This window comes from Glycine soja, chromosome 20 (assembly GCF_004193775.1).
Source record: "Glycine soja cultivar W05 chromosome 20, ASM419377v2, whole genome shotgun sequence".
Lineage (NCBI taxonomy): Eukaryota > Viridiplantae > Streptophyta > Magnoliopsida > Fabales > Fabaceae > Glycine > Glycine soja.
Window position 1 is genome coordinate 9,889,811 of NC_041021.1, and position 20,728 is coordinate 9,910,538.

General features: G+C 35.6%; 1 non-coding gene across 1 annotated transcript; it reads right to left on the bottom strand.

Moving 5' to 3' along the window:
- Window positions 1-8,610: 8,610 nt before the first annotated feature.
- Window positions 8,611-8,717, bottom strand: LOC114403991. Its single transcript, XR_003664755.1, has one exon. It is a non-coding gene; the product is annotated as a small nucleolar RNA R71 (small nucleolar RNA).
- Window positions 8,718-20,728: the final 12,011 nt, after the last annotated feature.

A 20,728-nucleotide genomic window follows, 5' to 3' on the forward strand; every position in this document is an offset into this window, starting at 1 on the left:
CTAGGTGGTTTGACAATGGAAGGTAAAGGAAATAAGCTATGAAAGTAAGCAACAAATGTAAACTAGGTGAATCCTAAGAGTATTTGGATGACCACATATAAGGTTCCCATCAAAACACTCACAATTCTAAGGGAAAATTGCCTAAAATTATTACACACAAATGGAAGTAGGGTGACCTATTGGAGGCTCCCAACTTACTTCCAATGAAAGGCCTTTTTGTTACAAAATTTGAAAGCAATGAAAGTAAGTAAATTTTCAATTACAAAATTACAAAAAGGTCCTCAATTTTGGTGGTTGTTCTCTCTTTGGTGATTCACTCAATTTGGAGTGCTTCTTAGTCCAATAGCTCTTAAGGTGGTTGGACCCTTGCTTCTTGACTCAAATTCTTCAAGGGATGGCACAAATCCTCCTTTCCAATTCCATATATGGCAACTCACCAACAAGGAAACAAAGAGACAAGCAATAACCAAAGACAAAAAAAAATGAAAGCTAAACCAATGGAGTTTTAACAAGACAATTTTTCAAGGATTATTCAACAATTAAAACAATGAAAAGGACATAGAAGCAAGCTAGGACTCAAAGAGAAACTTAGAATGGCTCTAGAGTAGAGTAAAAAAACTAAAAAAAAAAAGAATCAACAATGTAGAAGCAAGCTTCATGATGATGAATCAAGTATGATTCAAGTAGTTTTGATGATGACAAAAAGCCCAAAAGAACGATGTCAAGATTGAGTCAACAAGTTCAAGATCAAGATTAATTTCAAGATTAAAGAAAAGGCATCAAGAAGAATCAAGATTCAAGAGAAGGTGAAATCAAGATTCAAGAGAAGAAACCAAGAAGCAACAAGTCAAGACTTCACAAGGGAAGTATTGAAAAAGATTTTTCAAAAACCAAACATAGCACAGTTTTGTTTTACAAGAAGAGTTTTCTCAAATTTTTCTAAGTTACCTGAGTATTTACTCTCTGGTAATTGATTACCAGTTTTCTGCAATCAATTACCAATGATAGAATTTGATTTCAAAAAGTTTTAACAGAATTCGCAACATTCCAAATGATTTTTAAATGGTGTGATCGATTACAATATATTGGTAATCGATTACCAGTGTATCTGAACATTGAAATTCAAATTCAATTGTGAAGAGTCACATCTTTTTATATAATGCTTTATGTAATCAATTACATGGTTATGGTAATCGATTACCGGTGATAAGTTTTGAATAAAAAGTCAAGAGATGTAACTCTTCCAATGGTTTTCTCAAGATTTTCTCAAGGTTATAACTCTTCCAATGGTTTTCTTGACCAGACATGAAGAGTCTATAAAAGCAAGACCTTGACTTGCATTTTAACAACTTTTAAGAACTCTTGAAACCTTTACAACTCATCTTTCTTCTTCTTCCTTTGCCAAAAAGCTTTCTAAGTTTTTTGTTTTCCAAACCTGGCTCTTCTGCAAGTGAAAATTCTGCAGAAAACAAAAGTGTGCTATATCTTTTCATTCCCTTCTTTCTTTGCCAAAAAGAATTCAACAAGGACTAATCACCTTAATTCTTTTTTGTGTCTCTCTTTTCCCTTTCCAAAAGAACAAGGGACTAACCGCCTGAATTCTTTTGTGTCTCCCTTCTCCCTTTCCAAGAGAATTCAAAGGACTCAGTATGAGAATTCTTTTGATTCTTCCCTTTCCCTTAAACAAAAGATTTCAAAGGACTAACCGCCTGAGATATATTTTGTTTCCCCTTACAAAGATTCAAAGGACTAACCGCCTGAGAATTCTTTGTCTTAACACATTGGAGGGTACATCCATTGTGGTACAAGTAAAGGGTACATCTACTTGGGTTGTTGTAACTGAGAACAAGAGAGGGTACATCTCTTGTGGATCAGTTCAAGTGGAGGATACATCCACTTGGTTGTTCAACGAGAACAAGGGAGGGTACATCCCTTGTGGATCTTTGCTTGTAAAGGTTTTTACAAGGTTGAAAGAAATCTCAAGAACCAGTGGTTGCATGGGGACTGGATGTAGGCACGGGTTGTTACCGAACCAGTATAAAATTCTTGTGTTTGTCTTCTTCTTCCCTACACTCTTTAATTTCCTCTGTGCACTTTTAATTATCGCTTTTACTTTTGGTTAAGTTTCAATTATTGTTCTTTACTTTCTTAACTTTGTAGTAAAAGCCTAATTGAATCTAGTAACATTAAGAAGGATAAGTTTTAATTAGTCAAGGTACATTAATAATTAATTCAACCCCCCTTCTTAATTATTCTGAGGCCACTTGATCCAACAAACAAACCTCTAGCTTTGGCACTTTTTTTCACACTAATTTTCAATTAAAATTTCGGAACTAAGATTGGTATAAAATAGGCACCTATTATAGAATAAATTTTGTGCCAAAACAACAAGCACACTTCCCTTTAACCTTTTTTTTTTTCTGGATACTGATTTTTCTGCCAACTTATGTTTGTTTTTTCTTTTTTTTCCTTTTATCCAAATCACTTGGTTCTTTTTTTCTAACTTTTTTCCAGATGTCTAGAAAATTTAGTAAAACTTTTAGCTCGAAATTCACAGTGACCAATTCTCATTAATTTTTAAAAGTTCGTATGTCCAAGCTGCCAGCACCAGCGATTTCAGACTTCAATGTTTTTTTTAGCATGGAATATTGATTGCCTGGGGCTTACTTTCAACCTTCCTATGTATGTTGAACTCACTAGGCTTGTTTACCACAGTTTTAGGAGTTCAATATTCACTTAGGATCAAAATTTCAGCTAGCAATTCATTCACCAAAACTCAAATTCATAATAGACACAATCATAAGGAAACCTAAAAGTTCAAGAAAAGGTTCACAATCAAAGACTCTCTAAGAATTTTGAATGAACATGTTAAGGACTAATTAACATGAAAGATTTGACTCAAATCAAATAATAGGCTAAAAGAACTTCATACACTCATGAACAAATGAGTTACACAAAGAAACAAGAAAAATAAAATTCAGCACAACATAAGAAATCTTATGTGCCAAGTTTCATGACTAGACATGACTTCTATGACAAAACTACAATAGGTGAACAAGTCACTCTATATTTTTGAGGTTTTATTATACTTTAATGTTTTTGTAATAATTTTATGGTTTAGGTTTCAGCCACAAAAAATAGCAAGACAAAACTCAAAGATACCTAAAATCAACACAACTCATGGTTCAAGAACATGAACAAGAAATTTGAACCATAGAAAATCAAATCTAGCTTCTATAGCAAGATTAATCGGTGGAAATTCTAAAGAATCATGTTAACAACATTTAGCACAATACATGTGAGGAGATACATGGAGAAAAATGAAGAAACAACAATAGAGGAGAAGGTAAAGTTGAAAATTAATGAAGGTTTAAGGAGCATCTATTTGAAGGTCTTGTGCTCTAATACCACTGGATGGAACCTTTCTTGTGGAGCTTCTATGGAGGCTGGATCTTTGAGCTTCAATGAGGTCCTTCAATGGTGATTTTCCACCATGGAGATGTAGCAGAAGGCAAAGGAGAAGAGAAGAGGGGAGACACGATCCACTAGGAAATAAGCTTGAAGAGTTTCACACACATGCTTCTATTTATAGTCTAGGTAGCTTCCTTGAGAAACTTCCTTGAGAAGCTTTCTTGAGAAACTTCCTTGAGAAGCTTGTTTGAGAAGCTTCCTTGAGAAGCCAGAGCTTAACTACACACACCCCTCTAATAACTAAGCTCACCTCCTTGAGAAGCTTCCTTGAGAAACTTTCTTGAGAAGCTTCCTTGAGAAGATTCCTAGAGAAGCTAGAGCTTAGCTACACACATCTCTCTAATAACTAAGCTCACCTCCTTGAGATGAGAAGCTAGAGCTTAGCTACACACCCCCTATAATAGCTAAGCTCACCCCCATGCCAAAATCCATGAAAATACAAAAAAAAAGTCCCTACTACAAAGACTACTCAAAATGCCCTGAAATACAAGGCTAAAACCCTATATTACTAGAATGGCCAAAATACAAGCCCAAAAGAATAAAAAACCTATTTTAATATTTACAAAGAAGAGTGGACCCCACCTTTGCCCATGGGCTCAAAAAATCTACCCTTAGGTTCATTAGAACCCCAAAGCCTTCTTTAGCAGCTCTAGCCCAATCCTCTTGGAGTCTTCTCTCCAATACCCTTGGGGGGTAGGATTACATCACACTTGTTAGCACTGCCACACCTCTTGGGCTTGAGATTATTCCTCAAGTAAAGGAGTTGTTGGATGAGGGTTTGGTGCGTAAGAGCTTAAATCCTTATGCTTTGTTGGTGCCCAAAATAGGTATTATGAGGCACCAAATCCCTATGATAGGTGGTATGATGAATGTGTTGAGTGATGCAACCGTCTTTTGTAAAATCACCCATGCGTCCAACATCTTCATGATTCACATACATAGGGACTCATTAGGTAGGTTTGTTCTTATTTTTTGTTTCAATACAAACCTAGGTGCTCCTTTGGGACACCTTAGGTTTGTCATACTTTTTGGTAGGAGTAATCAATATGAAAATATATAAAAAAGGTATGTTTTATTGCATTACTTTCCTTAATTTTTTAAATAGTGATCAAGGGGTTCCCGCGGACCCTAAGAGAATAATGGTCATTCCAGAGTGGCCTACTCCACCAAGTATAAGGGGAATTTGGGGCTTCTATGATTTAACAAACTTTTACAAAAGGTTTGTCCCATATTTTTCTATACTTGTAGCACCACTCATTGAGTTGGTGACGAACCATGTTCCCTCATGGGAAGATGGTCAAGAAAGGGGTTTTCAGACCAAACCTTACCTTAATATAACATACCTAACACCACTAACATATATGTTTTTATTCTTTTTATAGGTGTCGAGGAAAGAAGCCCAGAGTTTCAAGAACCTCTGGATTTAATGTCAAATCCTTTTCAAGAGGGAGGGGATGATGCAATCCTACCCCCTAAGGGCATTGGATAGAAGACTCCAAGAAGATTGGGCCAGAGCTGCTGAAGAAGGCCCTAGGATTCTCATAAGCCTTAGAGTAGATTTTTGTCCTATGGGCTAACTATGAGTCCACTTATCTTTGTACATATTAGATTAGGGTTTCATTATTTTTAGGCCTTGTATTTAGGGCTCCATAGTGTAAGGAGGATACCCTAGTAATGTAGGATTTTTCATCCCTTGTATTTTAGGGCACCTAGAATAGTTTTTGTATTAGGGGTATTTTTATAATTTCACATGCATTAAGTGCACTATTTGATGTGTGTGTGTGTTGGGAGAGGAATTTAATTGAATTGGGAGAAGGTGTCGCCCCTAAGATGCCTTGACCTTGGTATTTATTTGGATAAGAGTGAGGGCCATAAGATTTTGAAGTAGACTTCCTTTTAAGTTGTTGCTCTACCCTTATTTCTCAATCTAAGTAAGCCTCTACATTGTCCTTCCCATGGAAATATGGAATGTTAATGTTAGCCTCTTGAGGCTTTCTTTCCTTTTCTCTCCTATGGGAGTAAGTTCTAAGATGTGACCTATGCCTTCCTTCATAGTAGTCACGAAGTTCTTCACTTAGGCTCTTGCAAGGCATGTTTTTCTTTTCTTAATTCTTTTAGTATTTTCCTTCTTTCTTCTTCCCTTATTTGTTCCCTCTCATCTTGATTTATTTCTACCCTCTCTTTTACTTTTACTTTTCTTTCTATTTTTTCTTTCCATAACTTGAGGGAATTCAACTCATCTAAGATTCTAGATAAAGGGTCCTTATGACTAGTACCCTCACCATTAACACTAGATGAATGATGACTCATGTTGGTTCCTAAGTTGTGGTTCTTTCTTATTGGGGGTTTGTAAAAAAAGTAAAAGCTAAGGTTCCAAAAGAACTCAAGATAAGCGTGATAAGAAAGAAGAAAGTACTATGCAATAACAAGATAAACTAGGTGTGACTAGTAAAAAAAATAAACTATTAAAGTAAGCAAGAGATTAAAGTGCAAGAAATGTAAACTAGGCGGATCCTAAGAGTGTTTGGATGACCACATTTAAGGTTTGCAACAAAACATTCACTATCCTAAGAGAAAAATTGCCTAAAATTATTACACACAAATGGAAGTTTGGTAACCTATTGGAGGCTCCCAACACACTTCCAATGAAAGGCCTTTTGTTACAATATTTGAAAGCAATGAAGGTAAGTAAATTGCTGATGTGCCATTATTTTCTCCAATTTCTTAACCCTTTTTGCACCATTTTAATTATTGATTAGTCTTAATTGTCAAATTAATAAGGCAGTCTTATTATTTCGGCCCATTCAGCTAATTTGATGTTTTTAATCTAATTTCAGGAATTAATGAAGCATTGGGCTTGAATCCAGAATTGGGCTTGAGCTTGAAGAGGGCAGACTATTTTATTCTACAAAATTAGATCTTATCTTATCTAGATTTGATTCTATTTTATTTATGGGCTTGGATTTAAAACGTATTTGTAAGCTTTGGGGCTGGAAAAACTATATAACAGCACCAAGGTTCTAGTTGAGACTCTCTCTCTCTCTCTTTCTCTCTTCTCTCTCTCCTGTTTTCGTTTTTAGTTTTAGGCTTTTCTTAGACATTTTTTTCGTTTTGACTTTTCATTTTAGCAATAAAATTTCGTTCTTCAATCTATAATTTCGTTCTCTATTGATTAATGGAAGGCTAAGTCTCCAGCGTTGCTTTCTCTTGAGGATCAAGCACAGTTCTCTTTAAGGTTCTATTATTACTGTTAAATTCTGTTCAGTTTTTCCTCTTCACTAATTACTCTGAATTTGTTGCTATTAATTCATGCATGCTTAGTGCTTAATTAATTGTCTCTGTGCTTAATCACGTTCATGCTTAATGATCGTTTATGATTAATTGGTGTATGTGTTGCTTAATCACATAATGAATGCCTTATCTTAAATTTCGCTTAGTAATTTAATTTAGGGTTGGATTAAGTGGTTGAACTGATAAAGGATAAACTCTCGTAGCCTAGGATAAAAGACTTGCTTGTGAATCAAGGGGAAGCAACGTGTTTTAATTATGATATTTTATAATTCAATTTTACTCGTTGTTTAATTTACAAAAACAAACAACCCCCCCCCCCCAATTCATTACTATTTCCTACTATCTGTTATGAACATTTGGTTTATCATTGCTCGTTGGGAAACGACCTAGGATCACTTCCTAGTTACTGTATTTTAATGTTTATTTGATTCAGGTACGACCTCGATCAAATTTGGCACCGTTGCCGGGGAGTAGTGTCCAAAGGTTCATAATAACTAGTGTTGTGTTAGTGTTTAATTCTTTTGTGTTGTGTTAGTGTTGTGTCAGTATTGTTTAGTACCTTGTTATTTTGTTTAGTGTGTGTTCTGTTTTAGTTTTGTTGTTCAGCGCTTCCCTTGTTTCAGTTTTGGTGTTTTGCTATGAATAGTGTTTTGCGACAGATTTAGCGACCACTTTTGCTGAATAGAACACGTGCTGGAAAATAGGGTAGTAGTGGAAATCCCTTAGAGACGGATTTTAGAGACCACCCTTGCTGAATTAATTGGGATTTTTTGTTTTGGTAGCTATAGTTGCTATTTTTGGCTGAATTTTTTTGTGGTCACTTCTTTTGATCCATATTTTGTGGGAAAAATAGCTGGAGCCCTTAGTTTGGTCAGATTTGAAAGTTACAAAAAAATTAGCAAATTTGATTTTTGTCAAAACTTCGAATGGCCATAACTTTGGCTCCGGGTATCAGAATGACTATTATTATATATGTATTCGGGGTAGAAAAAAGTTTCCCATGCCGTGGCAGCCTGCCTTAGGCCGGATGAGGTATCCTTCTATCAAAAATTGAGATTCTATCAAAATTTTTTTATTTTCCAAGTATTATTCTCTTATTTTTCTTAACTTATCATTTTTAGCTTCTATAGTTAGAATTTGAATTTTCATTTTAAATTTTTTGTGCTATCTTCTCATCATTTTATAAAGTTGTTCACAAAATTTCAAGTCATTTGGATATCATTTAATGGTAGTTGTAGTTCAAACCTACACTGTTACTTGCATAAGAAGGCAACTAGTAGTGCATGTTGAATATAGTGTATGACTAGAGGCAATCCATCTAACTTACAACCCTTTGATCCTGAGATAGATAGGACATTTCATAGATTAGTTAGACATCATTTAGTACCTTTTGAGCATCCTGAGCATTCTGTTATTGGTGATTTTGAGCATTATAGTTTTGAACATTCTGATTTTGAACATTCTGAGAACATGGCACAACCTCCACCTCGTGAGAGGACTCTAAGGGAAATGGCTACACCTGATTTCACCTATGAAAGATTGTGCGTCCAGTAACCTAATGAGGATGTCCCATATGTTCTTAAAACTGGACTAATCCATTTGCTTCCAAAGTTTCATGGCCTTGCAGGTGAAGACCCACACAAGCATCTGAAAGAATTCCATATTGTCTGCTCCACCATGAAACCCCCAGATGTCCAAGAGGATCACATATTTCTGAAGGCTTTCCCTCATTCATTAGAGGGAGTGGCAAAGGACTGGCTATATTACCTTGCTCCAAGGTCCATCACGAGCTGGGATGACCTCAAGAGAGTATTCTTCGAAAAAAATTTCCCTGCTTCCAGGACCACGACCATCAGAAAAGATATTTCAGGTATTAGACAACTTAGTGGAGAGAGCCTATATGAATACTGGGAGAGATTTAAAAAATTATGTGCCAGTTGCCCTCACCACCAGATTTCAGAGCAGCTTCTCCTCCAATATTTTTATGAAGGACTCAGTAACATGGAGAGAAACATGATAGATGCTGCCAGTGGTGGAGCCCTTGGAGACATGACCCCTGCTGAAGCCAGAAATTTAATTGAGAAGATGGCTTCAAAATCCAAACAATTTAGTGCCAGAAGTGATGTTATTGTCATTAAAGGAGTGCATGAAGTAGCCACGAATTCATCTTCATCAACCGAGACTAAGAAGCTTGAAGGTAAACTAGATGCCTTGGTTAACCTGGTCACCCAACTGGCCATGAATCAAAAATCTGCACCTGTCACCAGACTCTGCGGTTTATGCTCCTCTGCCGACCACCACACATACCTTTGTCCTTTTGTGCAACAATCTGGAGCAATTGAACAGCCTGAAGCTTATGCTGCAAACATCTACAACAGACCTCCTCAACCTCAGCAGCAAAATCAGCCACAACAGAATAATTATGACCTCTCCAGCAACAGGTACAATCCTGGGTGGAGGAATCATCCCAACCTTAGATGGTCGAATCCTTCACAACAGCAGCAGCAACAACAACAACCTTATTTTCAAAATGTTGTTGGCCCAAGCAGACATTACGTTCCTCCACTAATCCAGCAACAACAACAGCAACAGCCCCAGAAACAACAAACAATTGAGGCTCCTCCGCAACCTTCCCTTGAAGAACTTGTGAGGCAAATGACTATGACAAACATGCAGTTTCAACAAGAGACCAGAGCTTCCATTCAGAGCTTAACTAATCAGATGGGACAATTGGCTACACAGTTAAATCAACAGCTGTCCCAAAATTCTGACAGATTACCTTCTCAATCTGTCCAAATTCCCAAAAATGTGAGTGCCATTACATTGAGGTCAGGAAAACAGTGTCAAGGACCTCAACCAGTAGCATCTTCCTCATCCGCAAATGAACCTGCCCAACCTCACTCTATTCCAAAAAAAGGTGATGACAAAAATTTAAAGAGTAAGTTACCTAACAATTTCTATGCAAGTGAATCTAAAGAGAAGCAGCATATCCCTCTTCCATTCCCTCCAAGGGCAATTTCCAACAAAAAAATGGAAGAGGCAGAGAAGGAGATCTTGGAAACATTTAGAAAAGTAGAGGTAAACATACCTCTGTTGGATGCAATAAAGCAAATTCCAAGATATGCTAAATTCTTGAAGGAGTTGTGCACTAATAAATGGAAGCTCTTCATGCATTGAAACACCCATCTGAAGATCTTTCTGTATTTCGTGTTTAAATAATTAACCATATTGTTGATGAATACATGACTGATCTTCATTCTAATCTGCATGTTTGTCACTCTTCATGCATTGAATCTGAATTTGTACTTGATCATATGTCTGAATTTGATGCTGAGAGTGAATCTGAATTAGATATTGATTACATGTCTGGTGATGTTTTACCTCTTGAGATTGATTTTATAGAGTCAGATAGAACTAACCATGTTTCAGGAAGTACACATACCTCTGACTTTCTTTATGAGGTACAGGCTGAGAAACCATCTCTTTCTACCACTATCCAGCCGCCCACACCAGAATTGAAGCCTCTGCCATCAAATTTAAAATATGCTTACTTGGATGATAGCAAAAGTTTTCCAATAATTATATCTGCCTCCCTTGCTGATGAGCAAGAGGAGAAGTTGTTATATGTTCTCAAAGAGCATAAGAAGGCTATAGGCTGGACCCTGGCGGACATTCCTGGTATTAGCCCATCCACATGTATGCATCGAATAAATTTAGAAGATGAGGCTAAACTAGTAAGAAAGCCACAGAGAAGACTCAACCCGATGATTCTTGATGTAGTGAAGAAGGAGGTAACCAAGCTTTTGCAAGCTGGGATCATTTATCCTATCTCCGACAACCAATGGGTGAGTCATGTCCAGGTAGTTCCAAAGAAAATCGGCCTCACCGTGATTAAAAACGAGAAGGAGGAGCTGATTCCTACTCAGGTGCAGAACAATTGGAGAGTCTGCATCGACTATAGGAGGCTGAACCAGGTTACCAAAAAGGACCAATTTCCACTGCCATTCATTGACCAGATGCTTGAACGCCTGGCAGGTAAATCTCACTACTGTTTCCTTGATGGTTTTTCTGGCTATATGCAAACCACTATTGCTCCTGAGGATCAGTAAAAAACCACATTCACCTGCCCCTTCGGCACTTTTGCCTATAGGAGGATGCCTTCCGGCCTGTGCAATGCCCCTGGTACCTTCCAGCGGTGCATGATTAGTATTTTTAGTGATTTTTTAGAAAATTTCATAGAGGTGTTTATGGATGATTTCACTGTATATGGATCCTCTTTTGATGTTTGTTTGGATAGTCTGGAAAAAGTTTTGAATAGATGCACTAAAACTAACCATGTTCTAAATTTTGAAAAATGTCATTTTATGGTTGAGCATGTTAGACAAGTGGCCTCAGATATCTTAAGAAGGGGGGGTTGAATTAAGATATTCCAAACTATTTCCCCTAATTAAAAATCTATTTTACTTTTTTTTACTCAAGTTATGAATTCCCTTAATGACAATCTTCTTAAATATTAATTCAAATGAAGCAACTTGAATATGAATATAAAGCAATAATAAATAAAGGAGATTAAGGGAAGAGAAAATGCAAACTCAGTTTTATACTGGTTCGGCCACACCCTTGTGCCTACGTCCAGTCCCCAAGCAACCCGCTTGAGAGTTCCACTAACTTGTAAATTCCTTTTACAAGTTCTAAACACACAAGGACAACCCTTCCTTTGTGTTTAGAGATCCTTTACAACAAGAGACTCACAGTCTCTTAATCCCTTAGAGAATGAGAAGAAGAAGAGGAACAAATCTCTCTAGAAAGAGATGGATTTTACAGATTGAGCACTCAAATAATTCCTTAATGAATTGCAATCAAGTTGGCCAAGGAATTCTTAAGAGGATAAAATGAATTTGCTCTTTGAGAGGATAAACACTTTGTTGTTATGAAAATCTCTGAGCAATTTCGTGTTTAAGTCACATATATATAGACCATTGGTGGTCATGAGTAAAGCCTTTGAAAAGTTGTGACTCTTGAAATTATTTTTCTGAAATTCCTGTCTGGTAATCGATTACAGTAATTGTGTAATCGATTACAGCTTTTAAAATTTGAATTAAAACGTTTACTAACTGCTGGTAATCGATTACCAAAATTGTGTAATCGATTACACAGTCTAAAATTTCGAATTCAAATTTTTATAGCTGTTATAAAACGTATTTGGCCACTGGTAATCGATTACATCCTCTGGTAATCGATTACCAGAGAGTAAAACCTTTGAGAAACACTTTTTATTTTAAATCACTTGGCCAAACCTTTGCTAATTCAATTAGGAATTCCCTTCCTAATATTCTAGTGATCATCTTGATATTGTGACTTGTAATCTTGAAGTATTGTCTTGAATTTTAATCTTGAAAAGCTCATTTGCATCAATTGCAACACATCATCATGATCATCATCAAAACATCAAAGCCAATTGCATCTACAATCTCCCCCTTTTTGATGATGACAATACAATACCTGAAATCAAGATTCAAGCAAGCAACAAACAATTGTATATAGATAAAATGTGCATCCGTTTTCTCCCCCTATATTTCGGAATACATGATCACTTGATTTCTAAGTTTGTTAAGCTTTTTCTTAAGCTTTTGCTACAACCTTTTTCTCCCCCTTTGGCAACATCAAAAAGCCAAAGAACTCGGAAATCAACACAGTTATAACAATGGAGTAGCAAGATATAAGGATCAGAGTATTAAATAATAAGCCAAACTCATAATCAAGAAATAATCAAACCAGAATTCAAATAACATAAAATGTCAACAACCACAAAATATCCAAGACTGAAATCTAAAAACACAAGATAAATAAGCAAAGTACTTAGCATAATAATGTAAATTCTAAGAAACTAAAAGCCAAAATACACGGCTTATAAAAGATAAATAATCAGAATCTAAAAGCTAAGAAGACGGAGGAGGTGGTGGAAGATCGAAACTCTGACGAATGTATCCGACATCCTCTTCAAGCTGTGTAAGACGAATGTCCATACCGGCAAAGCGTGAATCTAACGAGTCGAAGCGGTCACCAACATAAGAACGAAGACCCCGTAATTCGGAGAGGACTTCATTCATGAGTGCGGAATCTTCACGTTGAGGGGGAGGTGAAGGAGTACGTTCATCGTGAGGAGGGAGTGCATCCTTCTTCAGCCATTGTCCATTCCGATCTTTACGATACCCAAAGGAGGTCACTGCTCCAGCACCAATTGCAAAGGAACGCTTGACTTGAACAAAGGGTTCATCATCAAGCGGAATTTGAAAATGACGCAAAAACAGAGTAATCAAATGTGGATAAGGAAGAGGTGCATTGGCCCGTAATGCCTTATGCATTCGGTACCGAACCAAATGGGCCCAGTCGATCTGACGACCGGTTAGAAAAGCCCACATAAGAATCAAATCCTCCTCAGAGGCTTGTGCTAAATTTGAAGACCGAGGAAGCAAAATTCTAACAATGATATAATGCATGATGCGATTATCAAAAGTTAATGACCCGGCCAACAATCTACCGGTCATGTCAGCTTGATCATTGCAGACCATGCGACGAGCATCATGACTCGAATAATCGAATTTCCAGTCATCAACAATGGTGCCCTCAAAAGGTGCACCTTGACTGGGTAAATGAGTCAAAGAAAAGAAAAGTGATTGATCAATGACCATAGAAGTGCCATGCACCTCAGACATAATAATACCATCCTGAATTTTTAAATTGCAGTAGAAGACCTTTACAAGTTCAGGATAATATGGCAATTTAAATGACATGAAATCAACAAGACCAGAATTTTGAAACACTTGATAGCAATCAAACGTTTCATCATTAAAGAACTCTACGTCTAGGTACTTAGGGTCTAAGATTATTCTAGAAGAAAACTGAGAAAGGTACCGTAGACGTTGATCATCGGATGAAAACAGTGTTGATGATCTTGGAGATGACAAAGAAGGAGGAATAGGTGCTGTGGGTGCTCCGGATGGGCCGTGACGGCGATGGGCAGCAGCGGTGGCGGTGGAAGATGATCCCTTTCTCTTCTTTGATGGCTCTGCCATTTGATGAAGTTTTTCTGGATTTTGATCGGTGGAAGTGAAAGAGGAGTGAAAAAGAGGAAGATTGGGCTTTACGGGACGTGATTTGGTGAAGAATTGAGTGAGAATCGAAGGTTTGAAGTTCTAGGTATGGAGGAAAACGTGGAGGAAGCTTTGGCTGCGCAGCAGCTCTGATTTCGTGAGTATTTATAGAAGATGACGCATTGTAATCGATTACAGGTATTGGTAATCGATTACAGGCCCAATAAGCCTTCTGGTAATCGATTACAGGATGTTGTAATCGATTACAGGCTGCCTGTTCATGTGTAATCGATTACACTGATTGGTAATCGATTACCAGAGCCTATCCTAGGCTAGTTTCTAAGAGAATATCTATATTTATGCTCAAATACATCCTATATGACTAATTTTCACTACTAATACACTAAATTCAAACATTCAATTACTATATACACAAGAAATCATAAATTCTATCATAAAAACAAGAATTCAAACAAGATCAAACAAAATAATCTACAATTAAAAAGGTAAAAAGTAAATCAACCAATCAATCAACCAATCAATTCCTATTTTTCTAAATCTCTTACATCTAAGAGACCTAATTCTCTTCTAATAGAGAAAAACACTTCCTTGGGGAGAGGTTTAGTGAAAATATCAGCAAGTTGATTCTTAGTATCAACAAATTCTAATACACAATCTCCCTTTAAGACATGATCTCTAAGAAAGTGGTGTCTAATCTCTATGTGTTTAGTTCTTGAATGTTGAACTGGGTTTTTGGATAGATTTATGGCACTAGTATTATCACACTTAATAGGTATGCGATCAAGAATGATGCCATAGTCAGATAATTGTTGCTTCATCCATAAAATTTGTGCACAACAACTACCGGCAGAGATATACTCCGCTTCAGCAGTAGATAAAGCAACACTGTTTTGTTTCTTACTATGCCATGAGACAAGAGCCGATCCAATAAATTGACAAGTTCCACTTGTACTTTTTCTATCAGTTTTAGATCCGGCAAAATCAGAATCAGAATATCCTATTAAGTTACATGTTGAATTCTTAGGATACCATAATCCTATATTGATTGTTCCTAATAGATATCTCATGATTCTCTTTACTGCACTTAGATGTGATTGTTTGGGGTTGGATTGAAACCTAGCACACATGCATACACTAAACATAATGTCAGGTCTACTAGCAGATAAATAAAGAAGAGATCCGATCATACCTCGATATTGTTTTATGTCTATAGACTGACCAGATTCATCTTTATCTAAGTAACAATTAGTGCTCATCGGTGTAGACATGTGTTTTGCACTATCCATCCCAAATCTTTTGATCAATTCCTTGCAGTATTTGGATTGATTGATGAATATACCTTCTTGAGTTTGCTTGATTTGTAATCCCAGAAAGTACTTTAGTTCTCCCATCATTGACATTTCAAATTCACTTTGCATATCAAGGGAAAACTCCTTGCACAATGAATCATTAGTGGATCCAAAAATTATATCATCAACATATATTTGAACCAACAAAATATCATTATGCTTTCTCTTTATGAATAATGTGGTATCCACTTTACCTCTGGAGAATTCTTTTTCAAGAAGAAAATTACTTAATCGTTCATACCATGCCCTAGGGGCTTGTTTCAAACCATAAAGAGCCTTTTGTAATTTATAAACATGGTTTGGTTTATCAGAAATTTCAAAACCAGGGGGTTGTTCAACATATACCTCTTCTTGAATTAAGCCATTTAGAAAGGCACTCTTAACATCCATTTGATAAAGTTTAAAGTTCATTATGGATGCATATGCCAAAAGCATTCTAATGGCTTCTAATCTTGCAACAGGAGCATATGTTTCTTCATAGTCTATCCCCTCTTCTTGATTATACCCTTTTGCTACTAACCTGGCTTTATTTCTAATAATTATACCATGTTCATCTAATTTATTTCTAAAAACCCATTTTGTTCCAATGACAGGATAATTTTCAGGTTTTTCTACTAATTTCCATACATTGTTTCTTTCAAATTGGTTTAGTTCTTCTTGCATGGCAATGATCCAATTATCATCTACTATGGCTTCTTTTATATTTTTAGGTTCAATCATAGATACAAAAGCCATATTATTGCATAAATCTTTAAGAGAATGTCTAGTTGTTACCCCTTTTGAGATATCACCAATAATGTTGTCGAGGGGATGATCTCTTGAAGTTTTCCATTCTCTTGGGAGTGCATCATTGGATTTGCCTTCTTCTGGAGGATCTTCATTGTTTCCTTTGTCATTTCCTTTGGAATCTTGTTCATGAATGTTCATATGTTCTAAAGAATCTGCAATGTCATCTAGCATATTCTTTGCTGACAATATAGCATTAGATTCATCAAAGGTAACATGAATGGATTCCTCTATATTCATAGTTCTCTTATTATATATTCTATATGCTTTGCTTTGTAAAGAATATCCAAGAAAAATGCCTTCATCAGATTTTGCATCGAATTTTCCTAGATTATCTTTACCATTATTAAGTACAAAGCACTTGCAACCAAAAACATGTAGATGAGAAATATTAGGTTTTCTACCGTTAAATAACTCATATGGGGTTTTCTTTAAAATAGGTCTTATCAAGGCTCTATTCATGATGTAACATGCAGTATTTACAGCTTCAGCCCAAAAATACTTTGGAAGAGAAGTATCATTTAATAAAGTTCTTGCAATTTCTTCCAATGACCTATTTTTCCTCTCAACAACTCCATTTTGTTGAGGAGTTCTTGGTGCAGAAAAATTATGTTCAATACCATGTTCATCACAAAATAATTCAAAATCTTTATTTTCAAATTCACCCCCATGATCACTTCTAATGGATGCAATCTTGAGATTTTTCTTGTTTTGTATGACTTTAGCAAGTTTCCTAAATGCATGGAATGAATCACTTTTATGTATAATAAATAATGTCCAAGTATATCTAGAGAAATCATCAACTATAACTAAAGCATAGTAATTTCCTCCAAAACTCATGGTTCTAGATGGACCAAATAGATCCATATGCAATAACTGTAATGGTCGAGTGGTTGAAACAATATTTTTAGATTTGAATGAGACTCTTGTTTGTTTGCCCTTTTGACATGCATCGCATAATTTATCTTTTTCAAATTTCAATTTAGGCAAACCAACTACTAAATCTTTTGAAATTAATTTATTTAAGTGATCCATGTTTATGTGAGCAATTCTTTTATGCCATAACCATGGATCATCATCTTTACTAAGAAAGCAATGATTGTTTTCTTGTTTTATGCTTAAGTCTATCATGTAAACATTATTGACTCTATGTCCTACATGCTTTATATTAATGTCATGCTTATGTTCTATAAGACATTTCTGAGAATCAAATGATACTAGATAGCCTTTGTCACATAATTGACTAACGCTAAGCAGGCTATGCTTAAGACCTTCAACAAGTAGAACATTTTCAATGGAGTTTGAAGAATTTGTACCTATTTTACCCACTCCAAGAATTCTACCTTTGTTGTTGTCACCATATGTTACATGCCCGCTTTTCTTTGGAGATATGTGTGTAAAATTTGATGCATCTCCAGTCATGTGTTTTGAGCATCCGCTATCTATGTACCACTTCTTTCTCAAAGATACCTGCATAATCAAGTTTTTGACTTAGGTACCCAAATTTTATTGGGTCCTTGCATGTTAGTATTAACTGAGGATCCTTTTGGGACCCATATCATTTTAATATTACTGTAATTTTTCTTGAAGTAGCAAGTTGATATGCCATGTCCTCTTCTTCCACAGTAAAAACAAGTGATAGAATTAGAATTACATTTTTGTGTGGAAGTGGAAAAGTTTTTATGAACCTTTTGTAGTTTTTCAGATTTATACCCTAGTCCATTTTTATTAGACACATATCTTTGTTTACTTAATATAACATCTAAATTATTTCTACTATATGAAAATTTTGCAAGTGAATTTTTTAACTCTTTAATTTCTTTTACATATTTATCACAACAACTACAAGAATCTGTTACTTTCTTGTCATTAATAGTGGAGATATTAACTTTTTCATTTGTTTTAGAGATTGAGACTTCATTTCTTAGAAGATCTAATTCTTTGTTTAATTTTGAAATTTCATTTTCTAAATTTGTAATTGTTTTCTTTGATGATGAAACTAATTTTGCAAGTTTAATTGATTCTTTATGCAAATCAGCAAATGCATCTTGCAATTCATCAAAAGAAATAGATAAGTTGTTTGAAGATGTTACCTCTTCATCACTTTCGTAACTTTTTGCCATAAGGCAAAGATTTATCTCTTCATTTTCAGAATCATCAGAGGATTCCAAATCATTTTCATCCCATGTGATGTATGCTTTCTTTAGTTTCTTCTCACTATGATTTTTCTTTTCAGATTTTTCCATCTTTTTCTTGAAGATGGGACAATCAACCCTCAGATGTCCAGGTTGATTGCATTCAAAGCATTTTAGAGTAGAGGATGAATTTTCTGTCCTTCTCTTTGATTTAAAATTTGGTCGCCTCTGATTTCCTCTTACTTTAAGAAATTTGTTGAATCTTTTTACAAAGAAACTTAGATCATCATCATCATCTGCATCATTATCCTGATCACTTTCTTCTTGAATTGAGGATGATGCTTTAAGAGCAATTCCTTTCTTTTTCTTGTCATTTTCTTCATTTTGGTGCAATCTCAATAGTTCCATCTCATGTTCCTGCAACTTACCAAATAAAGTGGCAAGAGACATGTTAGACAAATCTCTTGATTCAGAAATAGCCGTTACTTTGGGTTGCCATTCTCTACTTAAACATCTTAGCACCTTGTTTATAAGATCTTCATTTTGAAATTCTTTGCCTAAGGCTGCTAGATGATTTACTATATGTGTAAATCTCTTTTGCATACTTTGAATATTTTCATTTGTATTCATTCTAAATAATTCATACTCATGAGTTAGTGCATTTATCCTAGATCTTTTAACATCTGTAGTTCCTTCATGTGTTAATCGAAGAGTGTCCCACATTTCCTTAGCACTCTTACAATTTGAAACTCTGAAATATTCATCCATTCCTAGGGCAGATGTTATTATGTTTTTGGCTTTTAGGTTGTATTGTACTCGTTTTCTATCCTCTTCAGACCATCTATCTCTAGGTTTTTCTATGGTTATGCTTTCACTTGATGAACTACCATCTATTGAAACTCTTTCTACTGTGGTGGGTATATAAGGCCCTATTTCAATGGCTTCCCAGATATTTAGATCTATTGCCTCGATAAAAATTTGCATTCGGGTTTTCCAGTAGTGGTAACCCTCTCCATTAAAGATTGGAGGTCTATTGATAGAATTCCCTTCTGGAAATAAGGAATTTGCTGAGGCCATCTTTTTCTTGAAGCTTCTAAACTTTCTACAAGAATGAAGCTCTGATACCACTTGTTAGACAAGTGGCCTCAGATATCTTAAGAAGGGGGGGTTGAATTAAGATATTCCAAACTATTTCCCCTAATTAAAAATCTATTTTACTTTTTTTTACTCAAGTTATGAATTCCCTTAATGACAATCTTCTTAAATATTAATTCAAATGAAGCAACTTGAATATGAATATAAAGCAATAATAAATAAAGGAGATTAAGGGAAGAGAAAATGCAAACTCAGTTTTATACTGGTTCGGCCACACCCTTGTGCCTACGTCCAGTCCCCAAGCAACCCGCTTGAGAGTTCCACTAACTTGTAAATTCCTTTTACAAGTTCTAAACACACAAGGACAACCCTTCCTTTGTGTTTAGAGATCCTTTACAACAAGAGACTCACAGTCTCTTAATCCCTTAGAGAATGAGAAGAAGAAGAGGAACAAATCTCTCTAGAAAGAGATGGATTTTACAGATTGAGCACTCAAATAATTCCTTAATGAATTGCAATCAAGTTGGCCAAGGAATTCTTAAGAGGATAAAATGAATTTGCTCTTTGAGAGGATAAACACTTTGTTGTTATGAAAATCTCTGAGCAATTTCGTGTTTAAGTCACATATATATAGACCATTGGTGGTCATGAGTAAAGCCTTTGAAAAGTTGTGACTCTTGAAATTATTTTTCTGAAATTCCTGTCTGGTAATCGATTACAGTAATTGTGTAATCGATTACAACTTTTAAAATTTGAATTAAAACGTTTACTAACTGCTGGTAATCGATTACCAAAATTGTGTAATCGATTACACAGTCTAAAATTTCGAATTCAAATTTTTATAGCTGTTATAAAACGTATTTGGCCACTGGTAATCGATTACATCCTCTGGTAATCGATTACCAGAGAGTAAAACCTTTGAGAAACACTTTTTATTTTAAATCACTTGGTCAAACCTTTGCTAATTCAATTAGGAATTCCCTTCCTAATATTCTAGTGATCATCTTGATATTGTGACTTGTAATCTTGAAGTATTGTCTTGAATTTTAATCTTGAAAAGCTCATTTGCATCAATTGCAACACATCATCATGATCATCATCAAAACATCAAAGCCAATTGCATCTACAGAGCAAGGTATATTTTTAGGCCACATTATTTCCAAAAAGGGCATTGAAGTAGATCCTGCAAAAATTTCTGTTATTTCATAATTGTCTTACCCCTCTTGCGTGCGAGAGGTGCGATCTTTTCTTGGTCATGCAGGATTCTACAGGCGCTTTATAAGAGATTTTAGCAAGGTAGCCCTCCACTATCCAACTTGTTGCAAAAGGAGGTGGAGTTTGACTTTAATGATAAATGCAAAGAGGCCTTTCATTGCCTCAAAAGAGCACTGACTACCACCCCTATCATTCAAGCACCTGATTGGACAGCCCCATTTGAGCTAATGTGTGATGCATCCAATTACACATTGGGGGTTGTCCTTGCTCA